Source organism: Schistocerca piceifrons, chromosome 2 (assembly GCF_021461385.2).
Source record: "Schistocerca piceifrons isolate TAMUIC-IGC-003096 chromosome 2, iqSchPice1.1, whole genome shotgun sequence".
Taxonomy (NCBI): Eukaryota; Metazoa; Arthropoda; class Insecta; order Orthoptera; family Acrididae; genus Schistocerca; species Schistocerca piceifrons.
Window position 1 is genome coordinate 586766715 of NC_060139.1, and position 26309 is coordinate 586793023.

Consider the following 26309-nt stretch of genomic DNA (forward strand, 5'->3'; position numbering starts at 1 on the left):
CTGAAATCACTCTTACTTCGGAAGACTTCTCTCCATTGAGAATGACATGCTGCGTTCTGTTATCTAGGAATTCTTCAATCCAATCACACAATTGGTCTGATAGTCCATATGCTCTTACTTTGTTCATTAAACGGCTGTGGGGAACTGTATCGAACGCCTTGTGGGAGTCAAGAAACACGGCATCTACCTGTGAACCCGTGTCTATGGTCCTCTGAGTCTCGTGGACAAATAGCACTAGCTGGGTTTCACACGACCGTCTTTTTGGAAATCCATGCTGATTCCTACAGAGTAGATTTCTAGTCTCCAGAAAAGTCATTATACTCCAACATAATACGTGTTCCAAAATTCTACAACTGATCGACGTTAGAGATATAGGTCTATAGTTCTGCACATCTGTTCGACGTCCCTTCTTGAAAACGGGGATGACCTGTGCCCTTTTCCAATCATTTGGAACGCTACGCTCTTCTAGAGACCTACGGTACACCGCTGCAAGAAGGGGGGCAAGTTCCTTCGCGTACTCTGTGTAAAATCGAACTGGTATCCCATCAGGTCCAGCGGCCTTTCATCTTTTGAGCGAATTTAATTGTTTCTCTATCCCTCTGTCGTCTATTTCGATATCTACCAATTTGTCATCTATGCGACAATCTAGAGAAGGAACTACAGTGCAGTCTTCCTCTGTGAAACAGCTTTGGAAAAAGACATTTAGTATTTCGGCCTTTTGTCTGTCATCCTCTGTTTCAGTACCATTTTGGTCACAGAGTGTCTGGACATTTTGTTTTGATCCACCTATCGGTTTGACATAAAACCAAAATTTCTTAGGATTTTCTGCCAAGTCAGTACATAGAACTTTACTTTCGAATTCATTGAGCGCCTCTCGCATAGCTCTCCTCACACTACATGTCGCTTCGCGTAATTTTTGTTTGTCTGCAAAGCTTTGGCTATGTTTATGTTTGCTGTGAAGTTCCCTTTGATTCCGCAGCAGTTTCCTAACTCGGTTCTTGTACCACGGTGGCTCTTTTCCATCTCTTACGATCTTGCTTGGCACATACTCCTCTAACGCATATTGTATGATGGTTCTGAACTTTGTCCACTGATCCTCAACACTATCTTTACTTGAGACAAAACTTTTGTGGTGAGCCGTCAGGTACTCTGTAATCTGCTTTTTGTCAGTTTTGCTACACAGAAAAATCTTCCTACCTTTTTTAATATTTCTATTTAAGGCTGAAATCATCGATGCCGTAACCGTTTTATGATCGCTGATTCCCTGTTCTGCGTTAACTGTTTCAAGTAGTTCGGGTCTGTTTGTCACCAGAAGGTCTAACATGTTATCGCCACGAGTCGGTTCTCTGTTTAACTGGCCAAGGTAGTTTTCAGATAAAGCACTTTAAAAAATTTCACTGGATTCTTTGTCCCTGCCACCCGTTATGAACGTTTGAGTCTCCCAGTCTATATCCGGCAAATTAAAATCTCCACCCAGAACTATAAAATGGTGGGGAAATCTACTCGAAATATTTTCCAAATTATCCTTCAGGTGCTCAGCGACAACAGCTGCTGAGCCCGGGGGCCTATAGAGACATCCAATTACCATGTCTGAGCCTGCTTTAACCGTGACCTTCACCCAAATAATTTCACATTTCGGATCTCCGTCAATTTCCTTCGGTACTATTGCACTTCTTGTCGCTATAAACACGCCTCCCCCTTCACTGTCCATCCTGTCTCTAATAACTGCGATTTCTGGCGAAGACCTGGCGCAGTAGCCCCAAAACTCTCTCCCCAACCGTCCGCTGCCAGCCGCTTCAACGGACGCAGAAAGGCGCTCCGATCTCCCGTCTCACGGTGTCGCAACTCGCCCCGGCCAGACCGACGTCGTGGGTTGACTCCTGTTGCTCTCGAGTCGGTCGCGAAGCCACTACGCCTCGCTATACGCCGTGGCCACTGGACTCACGTGACGACCTCACATGCGCCGACGCTCCAGGCGGACAAGTCAACTTGTGTCCCAGTGCGCGACCGACCAATCGATCGATCCAACCGCCAGTGCCCACTGCCTGAGCCAACTCGAGCAGACTGGCGGCCCAACACATGCTAGAACTCCGGACGACAGACAGACACTAACCGCCTCACCAATGCGGACGAGAGACAGACCCACACTAAGTTGGCTGACCAACTGTCCATACTCGCCGACTCAGACGCATCTGTTGCCGAGCTCATAGCGCCCCTTAAATGCACGTGAACAGGCAACTTTTCCCCTTTCCCACCAGAGGGAGACACCAAAGCTGCGATTGCCCTGCGACGCCACCGCCAGAAACGGAGGGCGACTGATTCACACTACCCACTGCGGCGCGCTCTTCAAAACAGCAAATTTTACCGCGGCTCAGTCCATCCGCTCAACACAATCAGAAACGAGACTCGTGTGATTAGGCAACATATTTCCAGTCATCAACAGTCCAATGTCGCTGCTGACGGGACCAGGCGAAGCGTAAAGCTTTGCGTCGTGCAGTCATCAAGAGTATACGAGAGCGCCTTTGGCTACGAAATCCCATATCGATGATGATTAGTTAAATGGTTCGCACCCTGATACTTGTTGATGGCCCAGCATTGAAATGTGCAGCAACTGGCGGAAGGGTTGCACTTCCGTCACGTTGAACGAGTTTCTTCAGCCGTCATTGGTCATGCAGAATCTTTTTCCATCCGCAACGATGTCGGAGATTTTATGTTTTACCCGATCCCTGTTATTCAAGGTACACTCGTGAAATAGTAATACGAGAAAATCCCTACCTCATCGCTATCTTGGAGATTTTGTGTCCCATCGCTCGTGCGCCAACTGAAACACCACGTTCAAGCTCGCTTAAATCTTCATTACCGGCCATTATAGCTGCAGTATATAATGTCAATAACGGAGGAGCAGATGCTCGGATTGGAAAGGAAAATCGGAGTGTCCTTTTCAAAAGAACCACCGCGGCATTCACCTCAGACGGTTTTCGGAAGGCGCGGGGATCATAACTCTTTACGACCAGTCCGGAGCCTCCCAAATCGGAATCCTGTGGTTCTACCACATCTCAGGGGCCTTCGACAACCTGTGGTGGCCGGCACTCTTCTCTCGCCTAAGAGAGATTGGGTGCCCGCAGCTGCTGTATGGCTGTCTGGAGGCCTACTGTGATGGAAGGACTGCTAAGATAACGGCTCCTGGAGCCGTCGTATCTAAAAGAGTATCTCGTGGTTGTCCCCAGGGATCGGTGTGTGGTCCCATTTTCTGGGATATTAACATGGAACCTTTGTTGAACGTCCTGCAGGGAGAGACTGCAGTTCTGGGAGTCATGGCTTATGCGGATGATCTCGCAATTCTAGTAGAAGGTGACACTCGCAATGTGACCGATCACGACTGGCTATTGAACTGTTAACCAACTGGTGTAAGAAGACTAAAATGTCTATTGCACCACAAAAATCGCTATATATGCTCTTGAAAGGCAAGTTAAATAGGGACCCAACAGTCAGAATTAATGGCCAAGCAGTGTCACGACAGAGATATGCCCGTTACCTTGGGGTATATTTAGATGAGAATTGGAGTTTCATTCAGCATATTGAGCAAATAACGACAAAGTCCTTAGCTCTGTTCAATAAGATAATATCAATTGGACAAAGAAGGTTCCATCTGCCGTCAAAGGCAATAAATATCTATCATAATAGTATATTGGCACCAATAGTAGGGCACGCATCCAGTGTGTGGGCCCACAGGTTAGCTCTGGTGCGGCCTGCCGCCGCTGTCAGGCGAATACAGAGGAACGTTCTGTTGAGATGCATAGGAGCATTCAACACAAGTCCAACAGATGCACTGTTGGTAATTATGGGTCTATGCCCACTAGACCTAATAATAAGGCAGCACGCAGCCTTCTACTGGCTGCACAAACAGAACATCGAAAGGGTGCAAGATATAATGGGCATTCCTCTGGTAAGCGTCAAAGCCATTCGTGAAAAAGTGCTTGACATTTGGCAGGACGAATTGGATGGGTCCACTACAGGCCGTAGAGTCCACGGGTTTCTACCCACAGTGGGAGGAAGACTAAAGAACAAGATAATGAAGCCCTCACAGGGCCTAGTTCACTTCCTTACAGGCCACGGTCCCTATCCCACGTACCGGCATAAGATAGGGAAAAGGCCAACACCGGAGTGTGACTGTGGTGCCCACGAAGGATCGCCAGAACACACAGTGTTTGAGTGCCCAATATACGAACAGGCTGTCTCAGTAGAGAAGCAGAATCTGCGAACAAGAATTGTTCACGAAATATTGGCAAACAGCGAATTGTTCAGCAATTTCGCAAAATTGGTAAACAAAATCTCAAGGGAGGCCCAGCGAGCCTACCTTGGGAGATAGTAATGCGCTTCAGATCTAATGCGCAATTGTACATATGTAAATATTATATTGTTTAGGTCTTGACTAATAGTAGCAAGTAGTTGTAGTTAGATCAGCATGGTGGTGGGGGGAGTAAAAGAGCAGTACAAACGGAGTGGTTTCTCTAGAAGTAGCGGCCCGCCTCCACGTGGCTAGGGACGGGCAACTCTCTGGCAGCGTTCCAGAGAGGCTAAGAGGCCGATGGTTCACAAGTAGCAAAGCTACTTAATAAATAGATAGTATGCATGCTTTAATAAACCACCCCTGTAGTGCTAATAGCAGAGATAGTTAGTCATAATACGCCCACTCAAAAGTGTTAGAAAGTGGGTTATGCATGCTTCATAAATTTGGGAAAAAAAAAAAATTTGGGTTCTACCACTGCGCCACTTCGCTCGTTGCGACATGATGCCGATGGGGTGGACAGTCCGACACACCTCCGTCGTTTGACTGACGGTGAGAGAAGCGCTTGTCATTTAGTTGAGTGCAGCGCAAGCTACCACCAGACGCAAGCTCGTCGTGTAGCTCGGTGGCGCTGCGGACGCGGTTGACCGTTTCGCGTAAGGCGGCCACGCCCGCGCCTACGCCGCCGGACAGGCGCCTGCTGCCTGCTGCCTGGCGCCTCCGCACAGCGCGGCGTAATCGCGCAGCCACAAAGAGCGCCGGCTCTGCCCGCAGACAAAGGCGGCCGTGTGTGTGTGTGTGTGAGTTCCCTGATTGCGGCGCGGCTAGACCAGCCCAGCCTAGCCTCTGTACGGCGCGCCGCTCATCAGCGCTCACACCACAGCACAGCTCGCTGCAGCACGGTCCACACACGCGAGAACTACCTCCCACACACTGCCGGCAGCTGTTCTGCGCCCAGTCCTCGGCTGATCGCCCCTCTACTATCAGGCTACATTACCTGAATCGCATACAGGAACCAGATAGTATAATACACTACTGACCAATAAAACTGCTACACCAAGAGGAAATGCAGATGATAAACTGGTATTCATTGGACAAATATATTATGCTAGAACTGACATGTGATTAGATTTTCACGAAATTTGGGTGCATAGATCCTGAGAAATCAGTACCCAGAACAACCACCTCTGGCCGTAATAACTGCCTTGATACGCCTGGGCATTAAGTCAAACAGAGCTTCGATGGCGTGTACAGATACAGCTGCCCATGCAGCTTCAACACAATACCACAATTCATCAAGAGTAGTGACTGGCGTATTGTGACGAGTCAGTCGCTCGGCCACCATTGACCAGACGTTTTCAATTGGTGAGAGATCTGGAGAATGTGCTGGCCAGGCCACCAGTCGAACATTTTCTGTATCCAGAAAGGCCCGTACAGGACCTGCAACATGCGCTCGTGCATTATCCTGCTGAAATGTAGGGTTTCGCAGGGATCAAATGAAGGGTATAGCCACGGGTCGTAACACATCTGAAATGTAACGTCCACTGTTCAGAGTGCCGTCAATGCGAACAAGAGGTGACCGAGACGTGTAACCAATGGCACCCCATACCATTACGCCGGGTGATACGCCAGTATGGCGATGACGAATACACGTTTCCAATGTGCTTTCACCGCGATGTCGCCAAACGCGGATGCGACCATCATGGTGCTGTAAACAGAACCTGGATTGATCCGAAAAAATGACGTTTTGCCATTCGTGCACCCAGGTTCATCGTTGAGTACATCATCGCAGGCGCTCCTGTCTGTGATGCAGCATCAAGAGTAACCGCAGCCATGATCTCCATGCTGATATTCCATACTGCTGCAAACGTCATCGAACTGTTCGTGCAGATGGTTGTTGTCTTGCAAACGTCCCCATCTGTTGACTCAGGGATCGAGATGTGGCTGCACGATCCGTTACAGCCATGCGGATAAGATGCCTGTCATCTCGACTGCTACTGATACGAGGCCGTTAGGATCCAGCATGGCGTTCCGTATCACCCTCCTGGATCCACAGATTCCATATTCTGCTAACAGTCATTGGATCTCGTCCAACGCGAGCAGCATTGTCGCGATACGATAAACCGGAATCGCGATAGGCTACAATACGCTGTTTATCAAAGTCGGAAACGTGATGGTACGCATTTCTCCTCCTTACACGAGGCATCTCAACAAAGTTTTACCAGGCAACGCCGGTCAACTGCTGTTTGTGTATGAGAAATCGGTTGGATACTTTCCTCATGTCAGCACGTTGTAGGTGTCGCCACCGGCGCCAACCTTGTGTGAATGCTCTGAAAAGCTAATCATTTGCCTATCACAGCATCTTATTCCTATCGGTTAAATTTCGCGTCTGTAGCACATCATCTTCGTGGTGTAGCAATTTTAATGGTCAGTAGTGTATCAACACAATTATGTAAAAGCCATGACTGGGTACACATAGTTTCATTCATGACCTTGGAAGAATAAGTTACTGAGAAGCAGTGGTGAGATACTGCGGCCAGAGAATACAAACAGTTTAACAAGCAAACTTTATTAGAACAAGGTCGAGTAAGCGGTAAGAAATACAAATGCAATATAGGTAATGAGTAAGATTTCAAAAATTGGTCGATGGCGCTAATTATAATTACTTGAAGTACGGCTGGCCGTGGTGGCCGAGCGGTTCTAGGCGCTTCAGTACGGAACCGCGAGACTGCTACGGTCGCAGGTTCGAATCCTGCCTTGGGCATGGAGATGTGTGATGTCCTTAGGTTAGTTAGGCTTAAGTAGTTCTAAGTCTAGGGGACTGAGACCTCAGATGTTAAGCCCCATAGTGCTCAGAGCCATTTGAATCATTTGAACTTGAAGTACTGAGAAGAATACATGTTAGCATACTCTTAACCTGTAAGTAGGCTGTTTAGATTTTTATGCTGGTAGCGCGATGCAGCGCTCTGTATTAAAATCGCTGACTGCGCTGTGTGCACTGAGTGGGTGGTTGGACTCGTTGGTGGAAGTTATTCGCCAGTGTAGTGTTGCGCAGTTGGATATGAACAGCCCGTAGCTTTGGGCAGTTGGAGGGGAGCCGCCAGGAATGATGGATGTGGGGAGAGAAACCAAATGGTTCAAATGGCTCTGAGCACTACGGGACTTAACATCTATGGTCATCAGTCCCCTAGAACTTAGAACTACTTAAACCTAACTAACCTAAGGACATCACACAACACCCAGGCATCACGAGGCAGAGAAAATCCCTGACCCCGCCGGGAAACGAACCCGGGAACCCGGGCGTGGGAAGCGAGAACGCTACCGCACGACCACGAGATGCGGGCGGAGAGAAATCCCAGAGTTTTGAGATGTTAATATGAGAGGACGATCTGGACGTGTGTCCGTCAGAAGAAGGATATCTGTTAAACTGGATGTCAAGAATTTATATATGTTGTTTGTTCTGCATCAAAATCTTTCATTTGGTAACTATACGCATATAAGTAGTTAGTGCCTTCAGTAGTTAGAATCATTTATTGTATTGACGCTCGCGGTATTCCAGTAGTTCGAGTAACGAAGATTTTTGGAAGGTAAGTGATTCGTGAAGGTTATAGGTTATTGTTAGTCAGGGCTATTCTTTTGTAGGGATTATTAAAAGTCAGACTGCGTTGCGCTAAAATATTGTGTGTCAGTTTAGAAATGATCAGAATAAGTAAAGAGAAAACTGTCCCAGTAGTTTCAGTTTCACTCTGGAGTTCGAAAAGCAGGTAACGTAGACGTTTTACTAGCACTGTCATTCTTAACATTGAAAGGGGAAGTTTCAAGCCTTTCAATAGCCACTTGAGTGGCAGTACAGAAAATGGCACTGCTGTTTGACAAACTCATTAACCTTAAAAATGCATAACTTAAGTGTCCATTATCCTTAATCAGTCCGTCAAACAACCGATTTTCACGATTTTTGGGGAATTTAATGAAGCAATCAACGTAAATATTTTGCACATTATTTATTGCTTCTTGCACATTTCCTGATTTTTTAAAAGAAATTAAATCATCATCAAGCGCCCCATCCGACGAGATAAAGTTGCTCTGTCCAAAGTGATGTGTGTCCATAACGGAAATCCTGAAGCCTGCAAATCTTCTCTGGAAAAAAAGTGCTTCATATATAGAATATTCTGCACGGAGTAGTAGCACAGTTTTTTGGAATTTGACAAAATAATAAAATAGCGGGCATTTGGAACAATGGAACAAAGCTGCAAATTTGTTGTGTGCTTTTGGTCACGTTTTTTGCAATAAATAATGAATAAATTAAAGTAAAAAATTACCTTTTACTTCTTGCTAACATGTCCGATGAGCCATTAAGCAAAATTTCAGAATGATAGCATTATAAGTATACCCACAGTCCATTCCGTCAGCTTGAGATACAGTGGAATGTTGCAAGCACACTAATAAATATATCTTTCTGAAATGTGGCTCAATTACTTTTCTTAATTTCAATTTATTCATTAGCTACTGCAAAAAACGTGACCAAAACCGCACGACAAAACTACGTATTTGATTCAAACATCCGTCATTTCATTATTTTGTTATCTTTCAAGAAAACTGTGATATTTCTCAGTACACAATGTCCTACAGATTAAGGAAATTGTTTGTTTTTTGATTTTAGAGAAGATTTGCAGACCGAAGGACTTCCGTCATGGACTCATCTCATTATGGACAGAACAATTGTAACTCCTCGAAAGGAGGGCTTAACGATGACTGTATTTCTTCAAAAAATCGGGAAACGTTGTCGAAAATTTAATAAATAACGTCCAAAACGATTTATATTGATTACTTCATTAGTTTTTCCAAAAAATAATTGTAAAAGTCGCTTATATTGTAGGATAACTGACGACAATGGCCCTTAAAGCAGTGGGGTGAGGCACCCAACGTTTAGGAACTATTTGTGCCAAGTGACAATAGCGATTACAGGTTCTCTGATTTGCTGTTTTGACTTGCACTAAAACCTGTATGGCACCAGGAACAACGCGCGAGATGAGACTGAAATTACAAGCGTCCAACATAGATAACGTGTATGCACATGTTACTCATAATTAATCAGTTTGCGAATTTGCGTAATTTACAGTTTAATCACTGTTAAGGAAGATCAATTAAAGTGATCACAATTAACCCCGAGGAAAACCAAATACAAAATTTTTCAACCAGTAGAAGCCACTTAGAATGCAAAATTTTAGTGGTAAAATGCAGTGCTGTAGAATTAAGAAATCCACCCATGAATAATAAAATTCATGATCCGCTGATATCAGGTTAGATACTATGAAGGCGAAACACTTCGTAACACTTCAGTAAAGGAATTACTTGGTACTCGCCCATATGAGCTTCTAGTTAACAAACAAGCATGCAGGCGGACGGACACTTGAAAACAATTGACTGTGCATAGTGAATGTGTACTCACCTCAGCCGAACAGGAGTACGATGAAAGGACACATTCTATCTTCTGTGGACACCGCAGTTGGCAGGGAAGGATTAAGGAAGATTAACGTTTAACGTCCCGTCAACCTCGAAACCATTACGGATGGAGCACAAGCCCGGACTAATTCAAGGATGGGGAAGGAAATCGGCCATGCCCTTTCGAAGGATCCTCCCCGGCATTTAGGGAAATCATTGAAGACCTAAATCGGGATGGCTGGATTCGATTTCCACATAACATCTTTTCTTTTTTTGTGTGTGAGGAATGTTTCCTGAAAGTTTGGCCGTACCTTTTTGTAACCCCCTGTATAATAGACTCGGCGAGCCACCTAATTGCGTGTGATCGAAGGTTCCTCTGGTTCCGCTAACTTATACCCCCTTCCTTTTGTAGTGACGCATTATATTATAGGGACCTACTGTCTCATACGTTTCACTTTCGCGGACAGGTGCTGACGTCTTGTCACATTACATGCCTTTCACCATTGTAACCTCGTGATGCAGGTCAGCGACCTGCTGCTGCGTCGGTCAGGTAGTTCTTGTGTACATCTTTTGTGAACTAATTCATAATGCATAGTTTCATCTGCAATTCCTGGTTCCAATGAGACTTCAGTGCTAACAGACTGCATAGCTGCACTTATCTCTGCCGCAAGCTTTTCTCTAATCAGAGAATCTTTTTCGCTTATCCACCTGTTAAACTCTACCGAAAATTTCGTTCATTCTGCGACAAGGTCTTCATTGATATTGGATGCCTGTATACTGACAAAGTCAACTGTGTATCACTGTTCTCCAATGTTAGGTAAGCCACTTCTAATACAATGACATAAACTGCTATCTTTTTAACTGCGACTGGCATTTCCTTTTCGGTATGCTTTAAATTGGATATCTCTGTCGTAATGGTTTCGAAGCTATTGTTGATCTGCGCCGCTTGTTAGTTGCAAAACGGTCAAGAGTGACACAGATGTGTTCAGCTCGCTCTATAACAAGCTGCTCTAAATTCCCTTTTAACTGTTCATTTGTAACTCAGTGAAGAGCAGCCTTTATTTGAATGGTCAGCTCCAGCACTACTCGATCAAAATTATCGTTCATCATGGTGGCTAATTTATTAGAGTGCTCCATAAATAGATCGGAAATTTTACTAGTTTGCAGAACTTCCTCACTACATTGGGATTGCACATCCAATTGGCGTTCAGAAGTGGCGGGATCTATGTCCAGCATTGTCGGATGAGCAACACTGCCGCCATAGACATTAGATACGGTATCTATATCATTCACTGTATCCATCTTTACTGCCTTTCCAAACTTAGTCACACCACATGCCAAGAAATATTATTAAAATTGGTTGTTTTGAACATACAAAGTAAGTCAACAAAATTATACGCAGCAGAATTAACATACCACGCTAATATACAAAATGAATGTCACCAAATAAAACAACAGAAGAGGATCTTCACTCCTTCTAGCCCTCATACTTGACAGTCAGCCATATTCTACCCGATTTCTCACGACAATAGAAATTACAAATAAAAAATTTCTGAAAATTAGAACTTATAATGAATGAATATGGGTCATGAACTATTCAATGCAATATTTAACAAATCGTGACATGCAAATGAAAGTGACAGAGCTACGGTGTCTATACCTTTAATAGTGATGTAGCACTGCTTGATTCAGTATCAGAAACCTTTGTATCATCTCCAATGTAAAATTTCGTTTTTCGATTATCCTTGTGATATGTCATCCAAAGATTAATTTACAGTTTCTCTTCAGTGTTAGTCAACAAATATTTAACAGAAAAACAGTACAGTTTGTAGTTAAAGATAATAAAAAATATTCACTTTTTTCGAGCCCCACATTAGGCGCCAGATGTAACTTGCCTGCCTTGGATATTGATATATTTTAATGAAACATTTCTCAATAAGCGACAATTCAAAATATTGCGAACAGTATAAGACCTAAGAGTTAACTATCCTGTCAATGAAGCATATTCCACTGATGACGGGAAAATGTCATTTCCCCCGTGAAGTGCAAGTAAACTGGTAAGTCTTAAAAATGAAAGTTACTAACATTTAAATATACCACCATGAGTAAAAATAAAGGAGCGCATCAAGCCAGTGAGTATGTTTGGTGACCTCATTGTTCGATGATGTGTGACCGATCAGCTGCGAACAAATACTATGCAGAAAGTTACCTAAGATAAAGGAAACTATAGGAAAATTAATATCACGGGCTTCTGTCTTCTATCAGTTAAGAGTTAACGACAGAACACGAATAGTATTCCGTCGTTTCATCATCGAACAACCTGCTTCCAACTTCGCGGTGTCGGCCGCTATAAATCGTAAAAATACAATGAAAACTATGTTCATGACAAAAGATATGAGGAGGGTAATTTATTCTGAAAGTATTACACACTATTAAATATGACAAACAGGTCCCTTATTGGCAGCAAACAAGAATACATTATGCTTAGATCCGGTCTCTCCGACCTCAGACAGGAAAAATGTACAGAATAATTTACAAGAAAAATGAACTTGCGCGCTAGATTGTTGTAAACAGTATAGATTAGTAAATTTACAAAATTCCAGAAGCTTAGTTTCTTTGACAAATGTTCATTTTGATTACGAAGATAAAAATTAACTCTGTAGTTTTCTTTATAATTTGGGTTAGATAGTACTTAAAAAGTTGTGTGCTTTGATGTCCTACAAATCGTGATAGTGGATTAGGTGGTGCAGTTAACCTGGCAGCTAAATTCTTGGAGAGTCAGACAACGACTGTCTATGCGTGGTTGCAACAAGTGCAGCAGAAAAACATTACACAACTCAAGCGGCGACGCACCTCTAGCCAAGAAGCCGAAAAACGTAAAACTTTGACGAGCAGGCAGAAAAGTTCAGAAAATGCCAAAGTGAACGCTCGCCATTAACATTTGCACCGCTTTGAGAAAATAAGCTGATTACACACTGCAGTAAGCGCCGCAGTGGTGTAAGGTGTTAGGCTGGTCCAAACCACATCGCTGACTGACGGCAGTGATCACAAGGCCAGGCTGCCACTTATTCCATACTCAGTTGTGCACAGCTGGTGAAAACACACCGTGGTCAACGTTGCTCACAGACAGCATCGAGCACCTCTAGTCAGTCGATTCGATTGACTCCTTGTGGGGCGGCCGGTTTCTTAACATAATAATAATCATTAGTCATAGGATGAAAGAAGAATTGTTGTAAATATTGTTCACCGACTTTTACGACAGCCTGGAAACTATTTCTGTGGTCAGCCAGAAAGAGAAGGAGAACGTACTGAACATACACTCCTGGAAATGGAAAAAAGAACACATTGACACCGGTGTGTCAGACCCACCATACTTGCTCCGGACACTGCGAGAGGGCTGTACAAACAATGATCACACGCACGGCACAGCGGACACACCAGGAACCGCGGTGTTGGCCGTAGAATGGCGCTAGCTGCGCAGCATTTGTGTACCGCCGCCGTCAGTGTCAGCCAGTTTGCCGTGGCATACGGAGCTCCATCGCAGTCTTTAACACTGGTAGCATGCCGCGACAGCGTGGACGTGAACCGTATGTGCAGTTGACGGACTTTGAGCGAGGGCGTATAGTGGGCATGCGGGAGGCCGGGTGGACGTACCGCCGAATTGCTCAACACGTGGGGCGTGAGGTCTCCACAGTACATTGATGTTGTCGCCAGTGGTCGGCGGAAGGTGCACGTGCCCGTCGACCTGGGACCGGACCGCAGCGACGTACGGATGCACGCCAAGACCGTAGGATCCTACGCAGTGCCGTAGGGGACCGCACCGCCACTTCCCAGCAAATTAGGGACACTGTTGCTCCTGGGGTATCGGCGAGGACCATTCGCAACCGTCTCCATGAAGCTGGGCTACGGTCCCGCACACCGTTAGGCCGTCTTCCGCTAACGCCCCAACATCGTGCAGCCCGCCTCCAGTGGTGTCGCGACAGGCGTGAATGGAGGGACGAATGGAGACGTGTCGTCTTCAGCGATGAGAGTCGCTTCTGCCTTGGTGCCAATGATGGTCGTATGCGTGTTTGGCGCCGTGCAGGTGAGCGCCACAATCAGGACTGCATACGACCGAGGCACACAGGGCCAACACTCGGCATCATGGTGTGGGGAGCGATCTCCTACACTGGCCGTACACCACTGGTGATCGTCGAGGGGACACTGAATAGTGCACGGTACATCCAAACCGTCATCGAACCCATCGTTCTACCATTCCTAGACCGGCAAGGGCACTAGCTGTTCCAACAGGACAATGCACGTCCGCATGTATCCCGTGCCACCCAACGTGCTCTAGAAGGTGTAAGTCAACTACCCTGGCCAGCAAGATCTCCGGATCTGTCCCCCATTGAGCATGTTTGGGACTGGATGAAGCGTCGTCTCACGCGGTCTGCACGTCCAACACGAACGCTGGTCCTACTGAGGCACCAGGTGGAAATGGCATGGCAAGCCGTTCCACAGGACTACATCCAGCATCTCTACGATCGTCTCCATGGGAGAATAGCAGCCGGCATTGCTGCGAAAGGTGGATATGCACTGTACTAGTGCCGACATCGTGCATGCTCTGTTGCCTGTGTCTATGTGCCTGTGATTCTGTCAGTGTGATCATGTGATGTATCTGACCTCAGGAATGTGTCAATAAAGTTTCCCCTTCCTGGGACAATGAATTCACGGTGTTCTTATTTCAATTTCCAGGAGTGTAGTTCCCAGTCGGAAAGACCACATTCTTGTCCAGCCCAGTGAAAGAAATGTTTCTGTTCTCTATTTGCTCATCAGGATCAGGACTATGATTATAAATGAAGATTTTGAGTTCTAATTGACACATATATTTGGTAAAGTTTCACACGCACAACATTGTAATATTCATTATGTTCATACTGACAGCAATATGAGCAGTTCAGAGGCGACGTCTACAGTAAGTTCTACTAAATTGTCTTTCGCCCTGATTACTGATAATCAAACTAGATGCTCGCCACAAAACTGGGAAGCAATTGTCACCACTTGGTTCTAGAGATGGGCAAAGTCGTTCATCCTAGTGAACTAATTCACTGGTGATCGCTCTTTTTTGGGAACCGTTCGTTTTTACTCTTTCACCGTTCATTGTGCTTGGTATATGATTCTGATGAAAAACTGAAAATTAATAGCATAGGTGACTGAAGATGGAATGCGCTAAGATGAAGCACTCGCCTCCCCCCTGGAGTACAGAGTTTTTATTCATAACAGAATTCTCGCACACTTGTAATTTTCGTGATTCTGCAAAACATCTCGTTTAGCCAACTGTAGCGTTATGTGGGTGATCGCAGTGAAATAATATACGGTCGCGCAAGAAAAACCGGCCCTGAGTACAGACTGCTCGCCAATTACGCACGATTTGTTGACTGTTACGAGCAGAATAGATAAACATGTAATAATGAGGCAGTGAAGAAATAACAAATAAGCTAATGCAAACAACTTCGAAACAACAGATGACGATTGGTGGGCGACAAAGAGCAGTCTAGTACTCGGGATCGATTTTTCGTGCACCACCCTGTACCACAGAAATAATATTGTAGGAGTTATCATATTCTCTTTAGAAAATGTGACACTACATATTCGATTACGAAGCGCGCGCTTTATTCGGTTGTAAGTCGGTCTGTCTTCCTAAACAATGAACATGCTCTTTTACCTTGGATAAAAAAAAAGACGGAAAATGGCCACTCGTGTGTGCCGTGCCGACGTCCTTTGCATGTGTAATAACAAAAAATCTTGCCTTTTTACAAGTATTTCTTCCGCTGTTTATCGAAATAGTATAGTAAGCTGATACGCCGTTTTGTTACCTGAAAAAATGCATGTATTACATACCACGTAATTTTTACGTAATTTACGTAATTATAAAATACATTTTAATTACCGGTCGTGGACGCTGAATAGAATACGTAAAGAATGAGAAGTTCAGAGTTCAATAAAGGTTTGAAACAGCTCTAGAATAGGTGTGCGAAGCGAACGAAGCGAACAACTCGATGTTGAACTAACTATGAGCATTCGGCAGTGGAACTGCGACGAGTGGCCACGCGAAGAAAGACGAGTCCGGCCGAGCGAGACCGAGACATGGGTGCGTGTGATGTCCTTAGGTTAGTTAGGTTTAAGTAGTTGTAAGTTCTAGGGGACTGATGAACTCAGATGTTAAGTCACATAGTGCTCAGAGCCATTTGAGCCATTTGACACCGAGACAGGTATGAACGGGACCGAGGCTGGAACGAGACCGGCCGAAGTGCCGTTCGGGAACGAGACCGACCGGTTCCCGTTCCTGGGAACTATAAGAAGAAAGCCGCGACTGAAGTGAACTATGAAAGACCGTTCCTTAGAATTCGTTCCTCGCCCGTTCCGTTCATCTTGGTGAACCGTTCCCTTGGACCCGTTAGTTCGCGAACGACCCATCTCTACTTGCTACACGGATTTGTTGACATTCTGAGCGGCACACTGACTGTTACTTTTACGAAATCTAAGCGATCCAGGACGGTGTACATTCCTCGCAAGTTCACTATCTATTATTACCGAAAATAAGAGTTTTGTAACAGCGTGTCTCTGAGTCATCGGAGGCAGCACGCACTCCGTCGTTTGACTGACGCGGATCTTACGGTAGCTGGGTGCGAAGTAAAGCCTAGTCTCGCCTCTCGGGCTGTATTTATATATGTGGCGCAGCGGACGGCCAAGGGAGCACCTGCTGTCATCCGTCCTATGCACACTGTAGCAGTCTCTAAACGGCCGCTTCCTCGGACACACGATACTAAATAACAGTGTTACGAATCAATTTCGAATCTTCGTATTTTTGCATGCATGTAGTCTAAGCTGGTTAAAATCACAGAAAAAGTTGTAGCTCACCTGCATTAAAACTTTGCCTTCTAGAATTTTTAGGACAAAACTGACAGTAGAACATGACATCTTAACTACAACTTTAAGAGACCTTGTACTGGTTGTTATTAACATAGCTGTATTATTTAATAGGTTTCATCACGTGCTGTAACCAAAACTTTCTAGCATTAATATAACAGACACTAAGCCTACTACAAACGAGGACATTTTTGTTGCAAATTAAGTTTCCAGTAAATCACTCGAAAACTATTAGAGGTAGCTTAATGGGTTCACGTAGCTATTATTTTTATATTGAACTGAAGAGTCATACAGATTTTCACATTTAAAAGTCTAATATTTAGCGCCCTCAGTTCTTAAAACCGTGGATTCTGACCAAAATATTACTTTAATCACGTTAAGACTTGTTAATTTTGACATATATTTGTACATTGTGACCGATTTCCGGCTTTCTTGCTTTATTATTTGGTGCCACAAATGTTTTTCTTAAAAATATGTATTTAGGTAAAATATTGACCTAATAAAGCTGATACTTGATAGTTTAAGCATTATTATACTAAAGAATATGTTGACAAAGTTTGAAAAAGCAACTTTAAGTTTTATTTCGTTCTTAATTATGGTGCAATACCGATGTGCTACGCACAGACGCTTATGGAGACGAGGCACTACTAGCAGTGAACTGGGGTAAGTCCCGGCACACTCGCTCGCCTCTGTATCTCTGAAATGATACAACGCTTGTTTCGCCACATCCTCGGACGAGCCAGCACGTTCCCTTAAATAGGAGCGCGGCTGTGCGCCAGCCGGCTGCCTAACGGGACGGAGTGGTCTCTTTCACTGGCAATGGCCAAAGACATGCAAAGCGTGGCAACAGCTATCGAAATTCGTTGCACACAACAGAAAAAGCGCAGGCACCGCTCAAGTTCCGTAATTAAAATTCTATTCGACACTTCCTAGGAGGTTACGACTGTGTACTAGGCTGATACTCGAACTCGGGACCATTGCTTTTGGGGGAAAGTACTCTACTGACTGAGCTACCCAAGCACGACTCACGACCCCTTCACACATGTTTACTTCGACCAGTATATTATCTCTTACCATCTACACCTCACATCAGCGCACATTCCGAAGCAGAGGGAAAAATTCGTTCTGAAGCTTTCATTTACTTATAGGTTCATGTATGCGGTTTTGGTGTACACTGAAATCTCCAAGTCACGCTAGCGGAGTACTCCTCTCGCGGAGCCAGAAAGATATGGAGCAGTCCATGTGTTTCTTTTCTTAGTTTTCTCTTTTAGAACTGTGCTACTGTGGCACATGGGTTTCAGTGTGTATCAAAATTGCAGACATGAGCCAACAAACAAAAAAATATTCTATGCGTAACTGTTGCAGCGAGCAGATAACTGAAACCCAAGCATGTACTTCACTTTATTAACAGACTGTGCTATTTCGTTTTGTCTCAACACGCACCGTGCTACGGTTCCGCAGCGCAATGGTTTAAGTGTGTTCTAGGACTGCGGGGATGCGTTTTCAAACAAACAATAGTTTATCTACATAACTTACATAATTATAATTTTATGACGAACCCTTGCATTTCAGGGTGTGTTTAGCGTCAAATGTGTTACCCAGCGAAGTTGCATTTCATCCTGCCTTTGTTCTGGTTGTCTTCTAAATATATCTTACCCATTATGAAAACTGAAAGTGTGCCTGTGATAAAAGCGTCCAGTCACCACACAGTGCTTGAAAAACAGTTTCAAGCCTCTGCAAGCTCATTCACAGACGATGGGTATTTACAGAGAATTTAAGTTTAATACTAGGTGTGGTTGGGGACGCTGTTTGAAATACCTGAATTTATGTTGAGTCTAGCCTTTTATGTTCATAAATAGATTCTGATGTTGGTTACTTATGCACTGTCTGAACCATGATATTGTAGCTAATAGCATTTTAAACCGATCTCTTACATACCAGTGCGAAAAACGCATCATTTACACGCTATTTATTTAACAACTTGTCTACAGACTTTCAGCTAAAGCTCTAACTGAGAGATACGACACTTTGTCATATGAGATACAAGACTTTTTAATACGGGACATGATATTTTGTGATTTGAGGTGTGACACTTTGTCATATCACTTTATTCGACATGCGCGGTTCAGTCGTCGAAAGATATTATATGTGCTTACGTCAGAAACGTTTCACGAGTGGGAAGATTTACATACGACGTTATGAAGCTCAATAATGGCGCCCCTAGAACATGGATACAGTTTGCTTAGTTATTATACCTACGCTGGGGCGGAAAGACAAAAGATGCGAGTTTTAATTATGAAATCACAATGGTGCTATATTTTATGGTGGTGCGTATCTTACAACATCTCCAGTTTCATTGCGTGCAAATAACAAAATTTCGTAATCGTTTATTTATGTACACAGAACCGCAAAAACTATATAACTCTTACTAATTTCATCAACACCACGGTCCTACACATTTCAAAATGTTAAGCACCTGCAGGTATTCGCTATCTGATGTTGACAAATGCAGTATAAAGTGACTAGTCGCAGTATTAACACGAAGCGTCCGCTAAGCTGTCTTCATTTAGCCTAATTTTTCTACATTTATGAACCGATTTGTCTTTTTCATTCGCTGAAGTGTTCTGATTACTGACTTGTAAATCTTTCCTTTCCAAAATGTGTCAGTTTCAGTTTGTTCGTAGTTTATTGTGATTGATATTGCAAATGTGATACAGCTGAAATGTTCTCTTGACTCATTAAGTGGACACTGTATGTCCTATGCCACCAATGTTAAATTATCGAACTTTGTGACCCATTATCTTGGAATTTTCCATAATTATTCAATGCACCTTCCTAGATAAACTGAATTATTACTAAAATTGTATTGTGGGACGTGTTATCTTCTTTTTTTCAAACACTCAATTTTTTGACAGAATTTTGTAAATAAATGAACATAAAAACCAGACAACTCAGGATATTTTAATTATTCTAGTTCCATCTCACACTTGGCATGCTGTGAAAATTTCGTGTTTCTACCATCAGCACTCTTTTAGAAAACGTGTCATTTATTGCAAAAAAAAATAATATTTAAGAGATATTGAGGTTTAAAACATTTTTATTACAAATTCTCATACAGGCTTCATTTCTGCGTCTTTTATGCACTAGAACTGCCCTGGCCCATAGTCTGGGTCTTCTTCAGTGTCACAACAGCCCAGTACTTGCCTCCTCCTTTTATTTCTTGCTTCTTTTGTCATTTGTCATTTGATTCACACACACAAAGATTATCCCGTTCCCGCAGTCCTTTAGCTGTGTTCCGTCCAAATCTTATCCCTAACTTCTCCAGAACCTAAGTCTTTCATAATTCCCACCACTAAAATTTATTACAGCATCAGACACTGCTAAGTTTAGAGTCATGAGGCCAACAAATACATTTTTAGGCGCATGGCACCACACAACATTATTGAAGGACTCATTCACATTCTGGGTCTTCCCATTCAAACACTTCTTTAGTAGCTCAGGATTTTCCATATCTCTGTAAATAGGTTTGATTGCCTCCATTACTGCCAAGGGAAGAGAATGTTTATGTGTAAATTCAAGCAGGGTGCCAGAAAATTCAGCTTGCCTATATTTATACCCAGCGTTTGGTGGAGCTGGACACAAAGCATGGCATGGCTTTTCATCGGTTGATATTCGATGAAACAAAGTGCTCCACACTGCTCTTTTCATCTTCTCTAAATTGTCACAGTTATCTCTAATGGCCTTCCTGTAATATTCCTGTAATTCATCAATTACTTGGTCTGTAAGTTTTCCAGCACATTTTATTGCCTTGGCATCAGACAGTTTTGTGCTACCCATCTTGGTTTTTAGGTTATGCAGACGTGTTCCCATCCTTTTTTTAACATGTCCTACACACTCAAGTTTTTGTATAGGAACATCATATGGCTTACTGTTTTGTATTGCAATGAAAGCCTTGCTCTCTCCATCACCTAAGTAATTCCCATATCTGACCTCTCTCCTTCTGCGAACGCTGGAAAATGTTAACTTCTCCCCTTACCTCCATTCCTCCACTTGTGCCATCAAAATTTTTTAATAGACTGCTGCTTATGAAGTAATCTGTTCTTCTGGTTCACTGTACAACCTTGGCAGTACTTACTGAGAACTTCAAAATCAAAAACTTTTCCAGTGTCAATACTTATTGCAGATGTAAAACTATTTTTAGAACTAAACCCACGCTTTGCCAGGATCCATCCACAGCAATGCTTGTATCTGTGTCACCCTCATTTTGTTCAACAGCTTCTGATGTAGCAGCAGCCACTGAATCTTCAGCCACAGCATTTACAGAGTCCCTAATTGCTGTTACATATTTCGTGTACCTAGAAGGGGGTTTTGGCAAATCCAACACAGTGCAGAGAACATTACCAGCCCTTGTACCTTTAACAATGCATTTAAGGCCATAGAACAGTCTCACATCAGTTTCAAACAATTCATTACCTGAACACTTTGATGAAGTATGAAATGCTTTTTCGTTTTTGCACTTTTGACATTTAATAATTGAATTAGACACAACACCTATTCTTGCTCCAATATCCCCATAAAGTTTAACTTCACTACCACAAAGACAGCATGAGACAGTTCCGGAAAGAACTTGTGCCAGGATTTGCAGATCAATAATAACGATGTCCATCATATCATTACTTTCACCACTGTCACTTGTTTCTAATGTTACTTTCCTTTTCGAAGCAGTAGGGGGCGCGGTCACTTCAGAACCACTATCGTGGTGTCCTTCACTGCTAGCACACGTGTTTTTCAAGTACTTCAGAAGAAAATGCAAGAGTCACGTATCTGTTAACCGCAAATTTGCATTTCTTGAAGCTGCTTTTACGCTTAGTCATTTTATTTACTCGTACGTAGGAGAAATTAGCTTACTACCAAAATAGCCGATAATCACACTACTTTCAAGGAAAACTAGTATCAGAAACAAGTCGGCAGCTGTGGTCGAGCTACACGCTTCAGTCCGGAACCACGGGGCTGCTACGGTCACGGGTTCGAATACTGCCTCGGGCATGGACATGTGTGATGTCCTTAGGTTAGTTAGGTTTAAGTAGTTCTACATCTAGGGGACTGACGACCTCAGATATGAAGTCCCATAGGGCTTAGAGCCATTTATCAGAAACAAAGGGCTGATTTGTTTGTTCGTAATGCCAACTTCGGAGACGTAGCAGTAGGCACAAAACAAAGCAATTCACAGCCTTCTAGACTGTGTAGTTCCCAAGATATGACTGCTCAACTGTGGCAGTATATGCGTAGCCTCGAAATTTGACTGTCACACATCAACAATCAAAATATTGTTTGAAGGTCTCACAATTGTCTGATTTTAATGTATTATATACCAAAATGTTGAGGAAAGTCCAAAGTACATTATGGAGTAGAAAACAGAAAATGTCAAATTTCAACGAATTTCACGTACAATGTTCCCTAAGTAATACTGCGTCTTCACTTTTATCAAACTATGGATAAAATTAAAAGTGAAGATTGATTTCGCTGCTAGGTAGTGGAACATGTTCGTTCAGAACACAGGCTAGTCTGCGTCCAGTTTTGGGCACATGCAGACACACACACACACACACACACACACACACACACACACACACTTACACACACACACAAAGGCATTTCACTGGCATAATCTCAATTCCCAAACATGGGAATCATAAGTGATAATACCGACAATATAGTTGGCGTTATAGAAAAACCCAGAAGCTAAACAAAATCTAAAGCAAATCTTAGGCGAATGTGGTGTCAGTTTAAAGCAATGTACGTACACCCAAGGGAGACACATCCGAGAGAGAGAGAGAGAGAAAGAGAGAGAGAGAGAGAGAGAGAAAGTGAGAGATGGGGACAGCATGTCAAGGTCTACGTGTTGTCAGAACAAATCGAGAAGGTCTTTCCAAAGTTCTCCCTCCACTGTGTGGAGTAGTGGTGCTCTCCTCAGACACGGGAAGCTTTCTTGTTGGCAAAGATTTGCAAATTTTCCGGAGGTGGCGTTTTCGAATCTTTAGCACCAGCTTGTGCTTATGCTATGTTATGTTTATTTTTTGTATTTAATGACATGGACCTTCAATAATGTCTTTCTCAATCACTTTTGATATTTTTACATAAGTTATTGATCTTTTTAATAATAGTTTCTGAATCAACATATTGGTTTACTCATTTCAAAATTGTTACTAATTTTGTTTGACCTTCACTTGTTTGTGAAGCAGGTACACTACTATATAGCTGGTCACACCCTGCAATAACTACTTGGAAGGCATACTTCATCTACACTGTACATAAGCTGAATAAACCTATCAGTTAAAAGTACGCACTGCAACTTTCTAGAATGCGCGAGAAGAGTGTTAGAGCGTGCTTAGTCTATCCCTGACTCTGTCCCTCTTCCCCTCCTACAGCTCCCCCGCACCCACCCATACACCGAGTCAGGTGGCGCAGTAGTTAGCACACTATACTCGCTTTCGGGAGGACAACGGTTCAAACCGTGTCTGGACTCCATATTTAGTTTTTCCGTGGTTTCCTTCAGTCGCTCCAGCGAAATGCTGGGATGGTGCAAGTGAAAGGGCGCGACTGATTCCTTCCCCATCCTTGAAAACAATCCGAGCTGTTGACACGCTTCTAACGGGTTCGTTGTTGACGGGACGTTAAAGTCTAATCTTTCTACTTTCCGTCATCCGTCCTTTATTTTTCGTGTTGAAGTCTTCATAGTTCTTACTTATGGTAATGTTAACGTATACTATTTGTTAATTTGATATGCTACTAGTATATCACTTGTGAAGGATTTCGATCCTGATTATGCCATGGGGTAGCCCTCTAATGGGTCATACCTGTTCTTGTGGTTTCACATGAGTGTGACTTTGACAATTTCTGATTACCTTTGCTGAAGACGTTTCAGGAAATGGGTTTAATATTTATTGTGTTACTGGATGGTACTTAATCTAATGAAATTTTTTTTAAATTGAGTTAATACCTTTTAGCTATGTGTATTAGCATGAACTGGGTATTTACAGTACGGTATTTACCCTATTCTGGTAACTTTGTTATATTTTATCGTAAAGATGTTTCTCTTCGGTCTTTATGAATACAGGATGTTTATAAATGAATATCGGGGTTTTAACGCTTTATAATATTTATTACATTAAACTTACAGTTATAAATGATATGTCATAGAAAGAGGAAATCAAACAGTTTTGCCAAGAACCTTATAAATGTTCAGTGTGAGCACCATTTGTCACATAGTACACATCAAGTCAATAGCCGAGTTCTTCCCAAACGTTGATAAGTGTGTCTTCAGTGATTGTCGCAACAGCTGCTTCAATCCGGTTTCTTTATTCATGGAGGTCTGCTGGTAGCGGAGGCACGTACACATGATCCTTGATGAAGCCCCGAAGGAAAAAATCGCATGGCGTTAGGTCGGGTGAACGTGGAGACCATGCAAAGCAAGCCCTGTCGCCGGCCGAAGTGGCCGTGCGGTTAAAGGCGCTGCAGTCTGGAACCGCAAGACCGCTACGGTCGCAGGTTCGAATCCTGCCTCGGGCATGGATGTTTGTGATGTCCTTAGGTTAGTTAGGTTTAACTAGTTCTAAGTTCTAGGGGACTAATGACCTCAGAAGTTGAGTCCCATAGTGCTCAGAGCCATTTGAACCATTTGAACCAAGCCCTGTCATTGTGCCTCTTGCGGCCTATCCAGCGCTTGGGTACAGTCAAGTTCAACCAATCTAGCGGATTGCGGTGGAAACACTACGAGCTGCGCATGCGCACTGGTGCCAAGCAGAACTGTTTCATTTATAAACACCCTGTAGAAATAATCTTTTTACTGTAGAGTAATTAAGAGTGTTAAATAAAATAGTATATTAAAAAATGAAAAAAAAGAAAGAGGAAAAAATCCCTTATCTAATGTTAATTTAAATGTTTATCACATAGTCTTCTAGAAAATGTTTGGTTAGAATACTACTTTGTTACGAGATGTATGAATAGTGTTAGGTTCTTCCTGGCTACGGATGTAATATCTTTGTAGTCCTTGATCTTTTAATTGCTTACTGCGAGTTCTGGCCCTGTAATGTGTGTTACCTACCATTCTTACAAACAGTCTGGTGAGGTTACTCCACTTTAAATCACTCAGTGCGCTTACACTTTTGTATTCAATGGTCTCTGCTTTCTCTATAAATTTTACTGAACAATTGAAATGTTCAATAGAAAGGAGTGCAATTACCCTAGTTGCGCTGAAAATCAGTTTCAATTTTGTGCTTGAGATGATATTTCAGTATGCTTTATTCGGGTGAACAGAACGCCCTTACTCCACGAACTCTTCCACTACTGGTTCCTCGTCAATACTAGCCGTAATAAACTACGTAATCAAGGACACAGTAGAAGTGAACGACCAAGCACGCCTCAGTAATGAACACTGCAGCTTCCACGTTAACTGGCCGTTTAATACTTAGGCTTTTTTTCGTCTGCATGTTTATTGGCGAGTTTAAATATGCAAGACTTAATACGAGATAACGAAACTTGATCGATCGTTCACTCAGGCCTGCATCGTGAATTTCGGGCTTTCCGGCTCTGGATAATCCAGCGTTCTTTCTCATCGGATGGAAAAGTCGTAAAGCAAAGCGAGCGGACGCGGGCAAGTAATTCAGAGAGGGTCGGGTCGCCAGACGGATTGCTGGGATTAAACTCGCGCCGCTGCCGGCAGGCATTCTCTTTATTCGCGGACAGTATTTTTCGTGCTGAACAGATGGCAGCACTGACGCTCTGCCCGGGGACGGGTGTGTTTGCAGGAACCAAGTGACGGGCCGTTATTCCGCCAACTGTTCCAGCGCAACTTCACTATCGGTGTCCAATGGTGAAGCTGCTGCCGGAACATTTAGGTTCACATTCCGTGCTATTATTCTGGGTGTTCCTACAGTCACGCCAGTGTAAACTCGTGGCCAAAATTGTGACCAAGCTCTTCAGGAGGTTCCCTCTGGTTGTAAGACAGATGACGGAGCTGGTTATCTTCCCCATTTATTCCCTAGCGGAATCATTATCTCCCCCACTATAGGCTGCCCCGGTAATTAAGCACAAAGAACCACCACTCTGTAATGGGATGGATATCAAATAGCTCACTCTGTTTCTACGACTAGAGAATAGTACAGAAAATAAATAATGATGAGCATAATAGCAGTATTATTTGGTAGAACGGCGGAATTAATCGGGAACAGCAAATGTCTGCAGGGTTACTATTTAAGTTTGATAGGAGTTGGCAAGTGCAAAGCTTCTACGCCAACTAAGAAAAATTTTATTAAAATGTGGACTCTTCAAACAAGAGATACTTAATCCTGGAGAGCTGCAAAGACTGTGCAAAAATAGTAACGCAAGCTGCCATATATAACGGACATTGATACTGGCCCTGTAGTATCGAAATGAGTAAGAAAGTAATTAATATAACTTACCTACCATACGTGCGATCTCGACCGTCTACAATGCTTTTCAAAAGTTATGAAGGCCTTAATATTAAAATGCTCATCGGTTAGATCCCGGTAATATGATTCGACCCCATGGTGACGTAATGCACTTTCTAGCGACACTCTTTACGCATAAAATCTGGTTACGAATTGACTTGAAATCTATAGCTTCAGGGGAAACATTTAGAGCATGAGCG